This window comes from Periplaneta americana, chromosome 6 (assembly GCF_040183065.1).
Source record: "Periplaneta americana isolate PAMFEO1 chromosome 6, P.americana_PAMFEO1_priV1, whole genome shotgun sequence".
NCBI lineage: Eukaryota > Metazoa > Arthropoda > Insecta > Blattodea > Blattidae > Periplaneta > Periplaneta americana.
In genome coordinates, this window is record NC_091122.1 from 51,149,154 (window position 1) to 51,164,457 (window position 15,304).

The following is a 15,304-nucleotide window of genomic DNA, read 5'->3' on the forward strand; positions in this document are numbered from 1 at the left end:
AATCCCTAAATGAAAGTCCGTTTTGATTGTACAGATCTGCAGCTCTGAAAACAGGATGGATGCTGGAATAATTTTTAATTTTTTTTCGTACAATAGGATATTTTAAAAGAAACAGAGGTTAAATAAAACAGGATAATTAAATAAAAAAACACCCTATAATACAATATTTATTTGACAGGCTGTTCAGAACCATTATTTTATTTCATACATTTTCATTACTCGGTACTGGTAACAGTGCTCTATTATTCTAGTACAGAGAATTTACCTGATATTGAAGCTTAAAGCCTGCTTAACTCAGATTATGAAGTCTTTTACAAATGCAATTAAAAATAAACCTCAGATTTGTTATGAAGAAAAATGTATCGATGATTGGGATGTGTTTCAAAATGATCTATATCGTTGTGATAGTCATTTCAAAATTTCAATACAAAAAAATTATTAATTATGACATAGTAAAAGGTTCAGAAAATTTTCATTATTGCTCATTTTTGTGCATTACATTTTCTTTCGCCATGTTTTTTCAATATTTACATTTCACGGCTGGAAAAGGGTATCTGTCGGATACAGGGGGGAGAGCCATTAATCCTTCCCATTGAAGGCTTTAAGGAACCAACCTAGACAAATACCCAATGTCCCATCCCTACCTTCCCGTGGTGCAGCTGTTAGTAAGCATAATTTTACGAGCTGAACTAAAGTGAGGGGCTACTCATCAATTAGCACTGGTCAGCTTGATGAGTTAATGACTGAATTTGGTATAATTTTCCTCTATTCAATACCTAATTCCCTCTTTATCCTTTCCTATCCAGTCCTCCGACTGAACTCTTACTTTCTTCGACCCCGATGGCATTAGAGCATTCGAGGCCTAGGGGTTCATTTCCCTTTCTTTCCTCCTCTTTCTACTTTTCTGTTCCTAGTGCTGACCTGCTATGGCACTAAAATCGTCCTCCAGTGGCTTAAGGAGGGAAAGCTGGTGATCAACAAGATCTCCCAGCTAGGTCCAATGGACCCGTCGACCAACAGCAGGTGTGGTCCTCTAGACATTCTGGGGGTTGTGTGTGAATGAAGTAGCCACCAAAACGTTAAAATATGGTGTTTACTTAAATCGGCTACAACTTGCCATTTTTCACTCCAATTGGATTCGGAACACCTCAAAATCTGTGCTTCAGTGGCTGGTCATGATAATATCCTTGAAAAATATTGGAGTGCAAGAGGTCAAATGACATTATTGTCAAACGCCTGGCATTAGAAAACAACAACAACAACATATTTATATTTTCACATAGTTTTACATTAAAATTTTGCCACGGTATGGGAGAAATATTATTACATGATATTTGCAGGGCTGTAACTGACTCTGCATGGCCACCTTGTTCGTTTTATTTTACAGACACTTCTGTTCTTATCAATCATATGAAGAACTCAATGGCAGTTAACAACTATCGTAGAATCATTATTATTATTATTATTATTATTATTATTATTATTATTATTATTATTATTATTATTATTATTATTATTATTATATAGAAAGTGGCTCACTTAACTTTTTCACCTGCGGTAACATTTAACTATGTTGCTATACATAGTATGTACAAAAATAGAAATTGTTGTTGTTTATCATTGTCATCCAATTTAGGACAGTGGAGTAGCAAAAAGTATGACCATTTTAATATCAAGAGTGCCTATTATTCCTTGTTTTTGGTGTTATTATTCTATGTATTAGTTTAGTTACAATCACGGAATTCTTCTTTTCATTCTACTTTTCATTCTCTATATTTCATGTTACAACAGCTTATGGCACTGTATGTTCCATCTCTATATTTCGCACTGACCTGACGGTCGTCGATTACTCAGACAGGCTAGCTTTTGTAACGATCCCCACAGTAGGTTTTCACCTGATGACGAAGAGAGAAAACGTTGTGCTACAATTTTTGAAAATTAGCCATGGAAAAAGTCCAAATAACTCAACCCATTAAACTACACTATCTACCAAAAAGTAATTGGGCACTGTTTTTGCCCCTTTAGAACTTCGTAGTACCACCTCTTGTTGCTATAACAGCAGCCACCCTATCAGACATGCTCTCCACTAGTTTGTGTAGGATATCCACTGGGATGCGATGCCATTCCTCTTGCAACATGACACTCAGTTGGGCAATGGAAATTGGCCCCATATTTTGGCGGCTACTATGCAGTGGTATGCAGACAATAATGTTCACCGGTTGGACTGGCCTGCACAGAGTCCTGATCTCAATCCCATTGAGCACCTTTGGGACGAATTGGACCGGCGATTGAGATCTTGGGAGATGCGGCCAACTTCCATTGTCCAACTGAGTGCCATGTTGCAAGAGGAATGGCGATGCATTCCAGTGGATATCTTACACAAACTAGTGGAGAGCATGCCTGACAGGGTGGCTTTTGTTACAGCAACAAGAGGTGATATCACGAGGTTCTAAAGGGGCAAAAACAGTGCCCAATTACTTTTTGGTAGATAGTGTATTTTCATGTCTTCCACTGCAGTTGGAATCTGCTATTACACTATTATTACATGTCCCAAGAGAAAGAAATCTAACAGTATAAGAATAAGTCATCACGCTGGAAATCTCTGAACAGGACTACTCATCAATTTGGGAATAGCCTGTTTAGTGCATTTCTTACCATTATACATTATGAACAGGACATTGATCATGCAGACACCATATCATTTGACGCAAATTCTGCGGCACATTTCCCAACAATAGGCCTACGGGTAAGGTACATCTCAAGAAACATCTGTACTCTCGATCTTCAATTCTGATGTCAATATTATGAACGTTTAAAACTTAGGAAGGGGAGTATGTCAGAGATTGTTCTTACGTTTACTCCCCCTGGTGACATTCAAACAGTCAGTAAACTATTCAGTTGTTATTAGACATATTAACCCAACAATTTCACTACAAAACATTGGGTTCCCATTAGAAATGATGAATTTCATCTTCGTATCTCGAGCATTATTTCGTAAGAAATATTTTATTATGTACATCATTACGTGTTTCCTTCACTATAATTATTTTTTCTTTGGAGGAGGATCTGCAGGCAAGCACCGCAGTTTTAGGCTTATTGTGCAACATCCTTATGTTGAATGATTGATGAAGTCCATTTAGGATCGCTCTTCAAACATGATTCACTGCATGATGCCATCATATCGATTCACCCACAGCATCCAGTTCTGACAAGAGAACGTTTCTCTGCCTGCCTGTGATGTTATTCTGCGGCCTCCCCAAATCGATGCATCTGTTCGCAATTCATGTGCCTGAGTCTGCTGCATCCTCAGCCAGAAGGCCAGTCACCATCGATTTCACAATTTACTAAGGCGCCATCTATCCAAGGGAGTTACACTCCTCCAGTCATCTGCAGTCTGTTTATTAAAGTCCCTGCGGCTTCTCTGGATACGTGCAGCTTCCACAGACAGATGCCATTTGTGGGCGGATCCTTGAACCATGTCCGCCATGTCCTCCTAGTCCATCTATAACTATTAAGATGATTAATGAAATGATACTAATGAAGGCGAAATGAGTCCTAGGTCCAACGCCGAAAGTTACCCAGAAATTCTGCTTCGGGTGGTTGAGGGAAAACCTCAGGTAACTTGTCTCGACCAGAATTTCAACCCGGGTCCGCTCGTTTCACGGTCAGGAAGGCTAACCATTACTCCACAGTTGTGGACTTCACTTTAAACCTAGAGAGACAAAAGGCTATTTTCTGGATCCGACCATCAGATTCGAGACGCATAAAAATCAACCCAAGGAGGTTAATCTAAAGAAAAGGAGAATTTATGAACCGACTATCCCTTATTACAAAACATCATATAAACTCAGGGATATAGAAGTCATCGGATTAATGGTGGGCGCTAGAGGGACCATAACAAAACAATTCATGTCATTCTGTCACAAATTTGGAGTCCCAACAACAACAAATTAAGGAAATTTCTATGATAGCTTTGAAGTGTTCTCTGCAGATTTTACGGCGACACTTGTATTTCAATTCAAATTACAGTTGAATTTTCTCGTTTTTCTATCTGTATTTTTTTATTTTACTGCAAATTTTCATTATTTGAAATATTATCTACTGTAAATTTTAGTTTATTGTTAACAAATTTATTGTAAGACATTTTCAATTTCATCTTAAGGGAACGAACAAGTGAAAAATGTGGAAAAATGGAAAAAAATACAAATTTTTGTTTTTATGTTCATAATTTTATTTAAACCTTCTACTTTCATAATATGGCCTCATTTTTTATTTGGGAGCCCTTTAAACCGTGTCACATGACGTTTAAATGTCTGCTTGCACGTGCTTCGTTGCCCTTTAAACGAGCTGTCAGCTCTAAAGTTTATGTTGAGCTTTGTAATTTGAATAAAGCGGGCTAGTTTTTTTTCTGGTGTGTATCTAGTGAAATTAAGTTTGTTGTCACTCCTGAATATACTATCAGCTTGCCTGTCAGCCCTGCAAATACTTCGTTTTGAAACTGAACGGCAAAATATTGTTTGTGGACCGTTTCTTCTCGAGTTTGTGCGTTTGTACGTGAATATTCATACTTGTTTTGCTGATTTCGTGTTATTTAGGATGTTATTAAAGTTTTACACTAATTTTGTATTCAATTAGTTGTATATATTAGTGTGAATAAGTTAGTATAAGTGCATTAGGTTAGGAATCGTCACAATAACATTCAAGACCACGTGTATAACTCAACATTTAGCATTTTAGGCATAGTTTTAGTTTTCTAAACATGAATAGACTAAGTGACATTCATAATAAGGGCAAGAAACGATCAAAATATGCTAATAGGGCTAAAAATTTAGCAAATATAAGGTGGAAGAATGCCAAAACTATTGTGGAATGTGTGCAACAAGAAAATGTGTTAGGCCTAGTTGGTGATAATGAAGATCAAGTGTCAAAAGAAACAAATAATAAACAAAGTGCTAGTGAGATAAAGTTGATAAAATATGGCAACTTGCAGGAGAATTCAAATATAAGTGCCCCCCAGTGTAGTGAAGACTACACATTAGTGCATGTAAGTTTGTGGAGTGAACTGTATAAAGGAGTAAAATGTGGTGAATGTGGAATGGGTAGTGCAAAAGCTGAGCTTACTGAACCATCAGGCTTTGCATTTAAAGTGATAGTGAAGTGTTATAATTGCAACACAGTGTTGAATGAAATGTATACAAGCCCTAAGGTAGGTAACACTGAGTCAACTCGACCTCCCTTCGATGTAAATAGGAGAATGGTCAACGCCTTTGTTACCATGGGAAAAGGACACTCTGCTATGGAACAACATTGTATGGCTATGGGTATGGCAGGTTTGAGCTCACCATCCTTCAACTCTCACCTGATAAAACTGACGGAAGAAAACAAACTTGTTAGACAACATGTGTTGAGAAATGCTCACTCTGCAGTTAGACGAGCTCACATGGAAGTGGACAGTTCTATTAGTGATAGTGATGTTATAAATATTGGTGTGTCATACGATGGCACATGGATGAAGCGTGGACATACATCAAAGTATGGTTTAGGTTTAGTCATAGATATTTTAACAGGGCTAGTGTTAGATTTTGAAATAATGTCAAAATATTGCAGTACTTGTGAAAAGACAGAAAAAAAAAATGGATGTTGCAAGTGACGAATATAAACAGTGGTATCAAAGTCACAAAGATGCTGGTGTTTGTGAGAAAAATTTTGATGGATCTTCAAATGCCATGGAGATGAAAGCTGCAGAAATTCTCTGGACCCGGTCCATTAGGTTGTGTAATATGAGGTACACAACCTTATTGTCTGACGGGGATGCAAAAACACACCATCACCTTCAGCAGCTTCAAGTTTATGGTGAAGGCATTGACATTAGAAAAGAAGAATGTGTGAACCACGTTGCTAAGAGAGTAGGTAAAGGTCTACAGAATATTGTTAGGGAATGGAGAGGGACAGATTCCTCAATCGGAGGCAAAAAAAAGGGAAGTCTGACTGCAGAAATGATACCTCGACTGCAAAATTACTACAGAAAGGCCATTATTGATAATATCCCCGATGTAAACAAGATGAAGAAAGCCATCTATGCAACACTTGACCATGCAATGTCCACGGATGACAAGCCCCTGCATTCAAGATGCCCTAGTGGTGAAAAGTCATGGTGCTTCTTCAACCGGGCCATTGCGAAGCAAGAAGCTGTTCCGAAGCATGACTTGAAAACCATGAAGACAGTGTTGCGACCTGATGTTGTGGCTAAAATCATGCTAGTGTACTGTAGACTAGCTAGTGATGAACTTCTTAGCAAGTGCACTGCAGGAAAAACTCAAAATGTGAATGAAAGTGTTCATAGTGTGATATGGCGGAAGTGCCCAAAAGAAATTTTTGTATCAAAAAAAAAACTTGAAGTGGCTGTTACTTCTGCTGTGACTGAATTTAACATGGGTTGTACAGCAAACATTTCCATGAGAGATTTAGTGTCAACAGTGAAATTATCTCCTGCAGCATACAAAATTGGCAATAGGAGAGACAAGCGTCGACTGCAGCAAGCGGCTACTTCAACCAGTGAGAACTTCAAAACAAGCAGGAAGAAGCTACGTTTGTCAAAAAGTGTCACTGAAAGTAGGAAAAAGCAGCAGGAGGGGTCAACATATCAGGCAGGAGGGTTTTAAGCAATTTCCATAATGTGTAAGTACTCAAACATAGTGTTGTACTTTAAAACTTGATTTTCTCCCTTTTAAATTTTATTACATTTTAACATGTTCAAATTGCTCCATATGATGCATTTCTTAACCAATAGTGATGAAATTTTTACCACAAGCCCACATTACCTAAAGGAAAAAGACTGTCACATGGATTTTTAAAATATTTATTATTTGCCAAGATATAAATTGATTAAGATGCATGAAATTAATTTTTTTCTTTAAATTGGCACTCACCCAGTTTTGAATTTTTTTCTCAGTAACTAAGAAGTGCTAACTAAAAATCATGTGATAGATGTTTTATTATTGTTAGAGGAACTGTTCTATATTTTTTTTAAATTCATAATGTTAAGCGTTCATCATGCAGCATTTTTTAAATATTAATTAGTATTAATTGGTAAATAATTAATTTCTTCAAAACTAATTAAGATACATTGATGAAATTTATAGGGATGTTTTAAATACATATCAGCACTCTGTGGTAAAAATTTCAGTCCATTAGCATCACAAATGCATAATTTGAATATTTCACTCGTTCATTCCCTTAAATGTTACTGTTTAACATTCTTTGTCTTTAGCAACCTCACCAAGTTGAGGAAGATTAAATGTTAACGTTAATTTGTGGGGTTTTCCAAAAGTAACAAGTAAGTTTAACTGCTCATATTTTCTACACAATCTTAAAAATTCTAGCACTGGCTTATTACACAATAAATGAGACTTTTTTCGTCACCATGACCATGAGTTCCTTTTAATTGTTCTGGTGATCGTGATATTAATAGCCATTTTCCTGTAATTTGGCCCGCAGGATCGCCAGATATTAACCCAGCAGATTATTGGTTGTGAGGCTATCTGAAGGAAAGTGTGTTTTTAGCAAATCTACAATAAAATTGCTGAGTTGGACTCCATTGAATACACTGTGGCAGATAATCCACAGCACGAACTTAGAGCTGCTATAGCCTATACTGGTACATAATTGAAGAGATGTTATTCTTGTACAAGAACAAAATGGTGGACACATACAACGTCTATGATGAAGTTATGGCAATGGGTGGTGATGCAAAAAAATCCCATTTTTTGTGTAATATGCCAGTGCCAGAATTTATAAGATTGTGTAAAAATGAAGAAAATATAATCAATTAAACCTACCCTTATTTTTGAAAAACCCTATATACAGAATGTTTCAAAAGTGATGGTCAAAAATTTAGGAATGAGAAGTAAAAACGAAGAGAAGCAAAGAAGCTCCAGTAAACATGGGTCCGCAAATTAACCGTTTACGAGATAATGCCATTTTTTTGCTTGTTGGGACTGATAGTGAACAGAATACTGGATATGGTAAAGTGGCAACATTCATGCTTCGTACATATGCCGCACTCTCTCCATCCCATTTCCGTCTAAGTGTGAGACGATATCTAAACAGACGTTATGGTGAATGGCGGATTGGTAGAGGAGGACCTGTACCTAGATCACCAGAATGAAATCCTTTGAATTTTGTGTATGGGGTTATGCAAAATGTCTTGTTTACACAACAGACATCACCACACCTGAAGAATTGCATCATCGGATTGTAGAAGTTTTCCAGCAAATGAAAAAAGACTCAGGATTGCTTGAGCGCATTCTTGGGTCTTTGTGAAGAGACTATACAGATGCAATCAAGTACATGGTCAGTATTTTTTAACACCTGCTGTAAAATTCTTCAGTTAACATGTTCATACTGTGCTGTATACTTTATTTTTTTTCATGGAGTGCAGTTTCACAGAAAGGACTTTGCCGACAGACCTTCTACTGCCCCCTACTAATTGGTTGTCATAAATAAATGTCTTCCTTACTGTGACGGAAATCTTGTCTTCTCTTGTTAGTAACCAATCACAACCCTCGTTCAGAAGAATTGACAGGTGCCCGTCAAATCCACGTGGAGGCAGAGTTGCCGCATCTTTTCCGAATTTCAAGAATCCCGTCAGTTTCACTGCATAATTTCGAAGGTCATCAGGATTGTGGCAACTGTGCAATGTTGGGACGAGGGGACAGGATGGAATTGTCAGAGTTGTTTGTGTAGGAAGTCATAAATCTGTAAGTGGGTGTTCAAAGGAGCCACCGAACTGCACTCCTTGAAATAAAATAAGGTATACCTTGTTTATCCATGAACTATACTGTTGTTCAAACAAAAAAGTTTCTTTTGTGTATATCGTCGTCGTTCTTGCAATAACTCTTATGTGAAAAATATAAAAATTTTCAGTAGGAAGAAAAAACACATATTTATTCATCCTATGGCAGCCATACAGAGGAGACTGTGAATTCTTACATTTTCGAAACAATGAAATATAATTACATGAGCCGTTCAGAGCAAAAGTGGTGTAAGTCAAAATTGGGTAATGAGATTTAAAGTAAAAATTCTGTAAAATACAGCGCAAAGAAGCAATTAATATGTCCTCCTTGCTATCCACTGACTACTAATAGTTTAAATAAATTGAATATTAATTGCTACTTTGCACTGTATTTTACAGAATGTTTACTTTAGTCCTCATTACCCATTTTTGACTTACACCACTTCTGCTCTTACACCACATATAGGAGATTTTATTATTTGCTGTATCACTATTTAAGTTATTTAATAGAGCAAAAATCTGAAAATCGATAAATATGTCACACAGAAGTTATTGCAGGAACAACGACGATATTCAATCATATTTCTGTGGTGTTGAAGACAAAATTATGAATGTTACTATCTCGTGATTGAATAAATTAAATAAAATTGTCACTGCTTTTGTTGGAATTAGTACTTAGCATTCAGCGGGCCCTAACCAACACAAAATTGGCATTATCTCGTAAACGGTTAATTTGCGGACTTTACTTGAACTTTTTTCTTCTTTTTCTTTCTAATTTTCGTCCCTAAATTTTTGACCATCATTTTTTAAACATTCTGCATTTGTCGTAATATATATATAGCAGCAAGAGTTAAAATGTTATCGGAGACGAAAAAGTTGCAGTAAGTGAGCTACCTGGTATGTACTATTATACTGTACTTATACTAACAGAAAAAAAAATGTCTTTGTGTTTCTTACCTAAATAGATCTGCTGCCATATCGTTTGTCCAACCAACATTTTGAAGGATTCTTACGAATAATCCATTATTCATGTACATAGCTGGGAAACAATTTACCAAAAAATACAGATAGATCTGTATTTGCTCTGAAAATAATAGGAAGAAAATTTATTAGTTACATAAAATATCTGACATGGAACCTTTTAATTACCAGCTTGATCTATGAACCTAGGTTGTCTTTTTTCGAGATTTTCCTCAATGGAAGGGGATTTTCATATAATTCCATAGTAAATTCTCGCTAAAATATAATGTCACCAATTCCATTAATGCTAGGTAACTGTCCTGTTGATACAACGTCGTTAAATAAATAACATATTAAAACAAAAATTCTTTATATCCTGATTTTTACGCTATAGTGTGCGTCTGCCTCCAGGCTAGCCGACTTGGGTTCGATTACTGATGGGGTCAGCGATTTTCGTGCAAAATTTCTACCTTAGGACTAGGAAAGATGGTGGTACACAACTTCTAATCACTAGATTGTGCACCAATATGCCTGGGTTAAATTCCAAACCTCTCCGCAGTACATATGAAGAGAAAGCATGTCCCTATTATAGGTATCCTACAAGGAAAACTCAGCTCGGACTCCTCGCGGCGCACATGCTATGCCCCTCTTACCTCCCCTGCATTAGGCGTGAGAGCATGCTGGGAACGTAAGCATACGTCATCTGCGCGAGACAGTCACGCCTGTTGGTTTAGAGCTTACAGCCAAAACAAGTACCATACCTAATAGATTTCGTCCATCTTGAAATATACAGTGAATACTAATATGGAAAATGAAAGAAATTACTGAATTATTTGTGGACTGCTTTGTCTTCCGTTTTCAATTACAACTTAAGGCATGTGGAAGTAAAATCCATGAACAAGAACTTCGTGTGGCAGATTTAAGACTACTTAAGTAGTATGGACGAAGTTTTAAATTATTATTTACTGTTGCTCTTGGTTTCTGTAAGTACAACAAATAGGCTATGCCTCGTCATTTTTAAATATAATTTTGATTTAGCTGAATGAGAGACAGTTTTATCTGATAAAACATATAACACATTGTGGATTGAATGCAAGCTATATTAAGAGATTCAATACACAAAAGTCCGGGCTAAAGTATACATAAACAACAACATATAATGCGAGAATAATTGTAACGTAAAGCTCAATCGATAGAAAATCTCAATGGGATTTGTTTTGTCACACTTGCAAGATGCAAGGCCATTGTTGCACTGAAATAAATACCGAACGATGTTTTTGTAACTGTACGTACAACTGCAGCAGCGACGGTCAGATAGATACAAGAAGGCTAGATCTAGTCCTCTTGGTTACGGGGCAGCGAGAGAGAGCTAGGGGACCCAGCTGCCTAGATACGTTGCGCGAACGCTAAAGGTAAGCGTTCACTACATTGTATCGCACGCATCGGACGAATCGCATGGATCGCAAAAAAAACTATCTTTGATGTAATTGTTATGTAACTGCGTTCACTACATCGTATCGGACGCATCGCCTCTCGGCAAATCCGTCCACGTTTCTCGGATGGGCAACTTTTCCGATGCGTGCGATCATGGCCTTTTTTAATAAATCAATTTTAATTGGTCAACTGTTACTATTATGTTGTGCCATGTTCAGTGTCGCGCCAAAATGGCAGACGGAAAAACTTATTTCGCGTGTAGAAAATTGCGAAGAATGATATAATTTGAGGCGTTCCCATTACAGTAATCAAGTCGTTTCTTGCAAATATATTATGTAACCAATATTTCTTTCGTTTCTTCCTCTTCAATTAAGACGCATGAAGCAATTACAAATTCTTATTCGCTAACATACGTAATTAATAGACCTAACCTCAACTCCTCTGCTTTCAGTAATGTCAATATCGTACATCATCTTATAAACAGCTGATAGAGGAATCCGATGAGGTGAAGCCGTTACAGTGAACGCACTGCACTTAAAATATCCGTTGCGTGCGATTCGTACGATGAGTGCGATACGATGTAGTGAACGCTTACCTTAACTGGTCACCGCAATAAAATGAACGCCTCCGGGAAGAAGCTACTTCTCTGGGAGAGCCAGATTTCAAAAGAAAATACTGCACACTCTTCGGATTTAGTAATTAAACGTAATTTATTCACATTTAATACTTACCAGCGTCTGAGTTCTGGGAAAGGAAATAGTTGCTTCACTTAAAATAGAATTCTTATCTTTAATTGATGAACTAGTGGACTTACTCGTGTTAAATATGTAATATTTGTCAGGCTTACAGCTGTTTTAGTGCTTCACGCACCATCATCAGAGCCTACTAGATCGCTGCGTCATCTCGAACTTCTCTGCCTGTTAGGAGGGTGTGTTTTATTGTTGGAAGGTGTTGAAGTGTGGAGTCAAATAGTGTGTGTGTACTGAAATTGATCTGTGTGTTGAGGATTTGATCGAGGTGTGTTTTAGTGTGTTTGTATATTTCGTATTGTTCTAGTGTGTAAGCTGTAAGCCTGACAAATATTACATATTTAACACGAGTAAGTACACTAGTTCATCAATTAATTATATTCAAGTGTTAAAAGTTGTGTACGCAAGATTCAAAATGAATTCTTATCTTTCTTCTCGATTCTAATCTATCACTTATCCTTAATGCATTTTTATTTTCAAACTGTGCATCTTATTTTTGGTTTAACAATATTTAGGCGCAATTCGACTTGAGTGTGTCTGCAGCTGTGTGGGCATCCGAAGTCCTGAATTCGAGTGTAGTGGACCGCAGTTGGGGGACCTGAGTTCGAAGTTCAGCGGATTGTCTCTGAAGGTCTGGGGTTCGAGATACTGTGAACTCGAGTGACTGAGCTAGAAGAACTAGCCAAGGCAAACGAACTGAGAACTGACAGTTCTGATTTTTAAATAGTGCTTTGTGAACATTAGTCAAAATTAGTAGCACATTGTTGTTCTCAATAATTCAAGTAAATTGTCATTGTCGTCTATGGAGTGCAATAACGAATACTGTGTTACTGTGTGGAGTGGAAATCCCATTGTTGACGGGAGTGTTTACAGTCAATTATAGCAAGTGATTATTGTTGAAATAATAAAAGTTACATTCTTGTTTTGGTAATAAAAGTTACAACATATATATTTTTGTGTGGCAGTAAGCGCTGGTCGCGTCTGGCCGCGAAACCAGGTGGCCCGAGTTCGATTCCCGGTCGGGGCAAGTTACCTGGTTGAGGTTTTTCCGGGGTTTTCCCTCAACCCAATATGAGCAAATGCTGGGTAACTTTCTGTGCTGGACCCCGGACTCACTTCACCGGCATTATCACCTTCATCTCATTCAGACGCTAAATAACCTAAGATGTTGATAAAGCGTCGTAAAATAACCTACCAAAAAAAAAAAATGTAAGCGGTGGTGAGGGGTCCATTTCCTACGAAGCAATTTTGCACTGTGCACTGTGCAATGCATTGCATGGTGAACAGCCCTGTAATAAAGTAATCAAACCAGAAGTGTAAAACAACAGAAGTCCGATATTTAACTGCTGCATTCTTAGAAACTAAAGAATACAGAAAAACAATGTTAGTTGAAAAACCACTTACATGGTTAAACTGACCCAGCCAAAAAGTACTGATTGTATTCTTTGGTTCCAGCATACAAGCCACCATGAAAAATAGCAACCAACTAATCCTGAAATCCAGCATGATAGTAAAGCAGCCAGCAGTGGGGAGAATTTCCAGCATACAAGCACGCAGAGCTGCCATCAGCGCTCCCAGCATGCGATCCATCACACAAAAACGAACAGTGGGAATAGTGCTTTATACTAGACGATTGCTACAAAAGATCTGATTTCGGTGTTGAAATGATTCGCCATATCGATGAAAAATCATCACGCACTGCACTTTAATCTGTGGCGCCCACATCTCAACTGACAAAGAAACAAGTGATACACGACTTTCCTTCATTCCGTTTCTGTGCTTGCGCGGCAAGTGGTGAAATAATGGTCTTGCAATGTGACAGAACAAATCTCGGAGTGATTTTATATAGATTGGGCTTTACTTTATAAAATTATAATCCACAATTCTCGCATTATGCACTGTTATTTCTGTACACCTTTAGCCCGGTCACTCTGTATCAATGCTTCTTACCTTCTCTTTGAAAGCCTGCAGATTTAACAAGTATTTCGCTAGGACTAAGAGGAACGCTACCACGTTCACTTGGAAAAATGATGTGACTTTCCAGAATCTCAATCAAGTTATGAAGTGGGCTGTAATCCAGAAGCTTAGCCCAACTGTTAGGATCTCTTGATACATCTTTCAATATAACTCCTTTCACTGCCGACACGTAATCAACAAGCTCAGGGCTTTTCAGATTTCCTTGCAGTGACAGGTTCATTATTTCACTTTCTGAAGCCCATCTAATCTTTCCTTGGAACTAACACAAAAACAATTTACATTTACTGAAATACATAGATTACACTCAACGATATTATGTAAAGTCAACCATAGGCCTACACAATGACTCACAAGGAAACTGTAAATGAGGTCCTATCGAAATCTCCCCTCAAACTGTGCCAGATACAAAAAAATTAGCTGCCCATATTAACAGTAAGATCAAACCAAAAATTGAATAACAGATTATCGAAAAATTGAGTAGCCTCAAACCTTGACTAGATAGTGCTCACCCAGCTGACGCAGCACTTTAAGTGCTAGATCTTATGCCAAACATAACAGGGTATAAATTTCACGTAGGATTGCGACTCAACTACTATCTTTAAATTTAATATAGTTGGAAAGTTAAGACTCGAAATGGACTGGAGCGGAACTCCATTTCCGTCTCGTAAGATATGGTTATAGTCCGTCACGGTTATTTTTAATTATGCAGTGAAACTTTTCTTAATTTCTGAATAGCGGACACCTCTCTATTACGGACACTTTGAAATTTCCCTGCAGAAGGGAAAATATTGGGTTGGTACATAAGTTCGTAGCGTTTTTATTTCGCGTGTTGGGTTTATTTATCGATTGTCATCTTTTATTTGAATACTTACCGACTCCAAGGGGATATATTTAATATAATAAAATATGTACCAAACCAGAGCCTTCTTCAGTTACAAGCCGGAGCCATACGTCAGCAACACTGTAATTAACTGTCAACCGGAGGCCTACGATACAGTACACGTGTTTGTGCTAATGCCGATTTTCAATGTAAATTAATGTTACAATATAAGTGTGTGTCGATGGAATTATGTTCGCGGTCGTACCAATGTTGATGTATTATAAACTAAGTGCTTGTTGGCGATAAAAACAAGACAATAAATGAAAATAAAATGATTGCAGTCTTTGGCAATTTTTACGGTTAATGATGACAAAGTAATTTAATATTCTTCTAAATATTAAATATTGTATAAACTACATTTTTTATAGTCTTATTTGTGGTTTGTGGTGTATCAGAATTCTAACCAAATTGTTGGGTCTCGCCTGCTATATCAGTAAAGTTACGCCGTTGATTTTCAAGTTCATTGTAAACAGCTGTTTTATGATCCATAAATGTTGCAGTTTTGTTGAA

General features: G+C 37.3%; 1 protein-coding gene across 2 annotated transcripts in view; it reads left to right on the forward strand.

Moving 5' to 3' along the window:
• The first annotated feature begins 5,065 nt into the window (after positions 1–5,065).
• Positions 5,066–15,304, forward strand: part of LOC138701331 (protein IWS1 homolog) — a 61,221-nt gene continuing 50,982 nt past the window's right edge. For both annotated transcript variants that reach the window (XR_011332507.1, XM_069828099.1), the window contains exon 1: positions 5,066–6,678. The gene's annotated coding sequence lies outside the window, so the exon portion shown is untranslated. The remainder of the gene's footprint in view (positions 6,679–15,304) is intronic.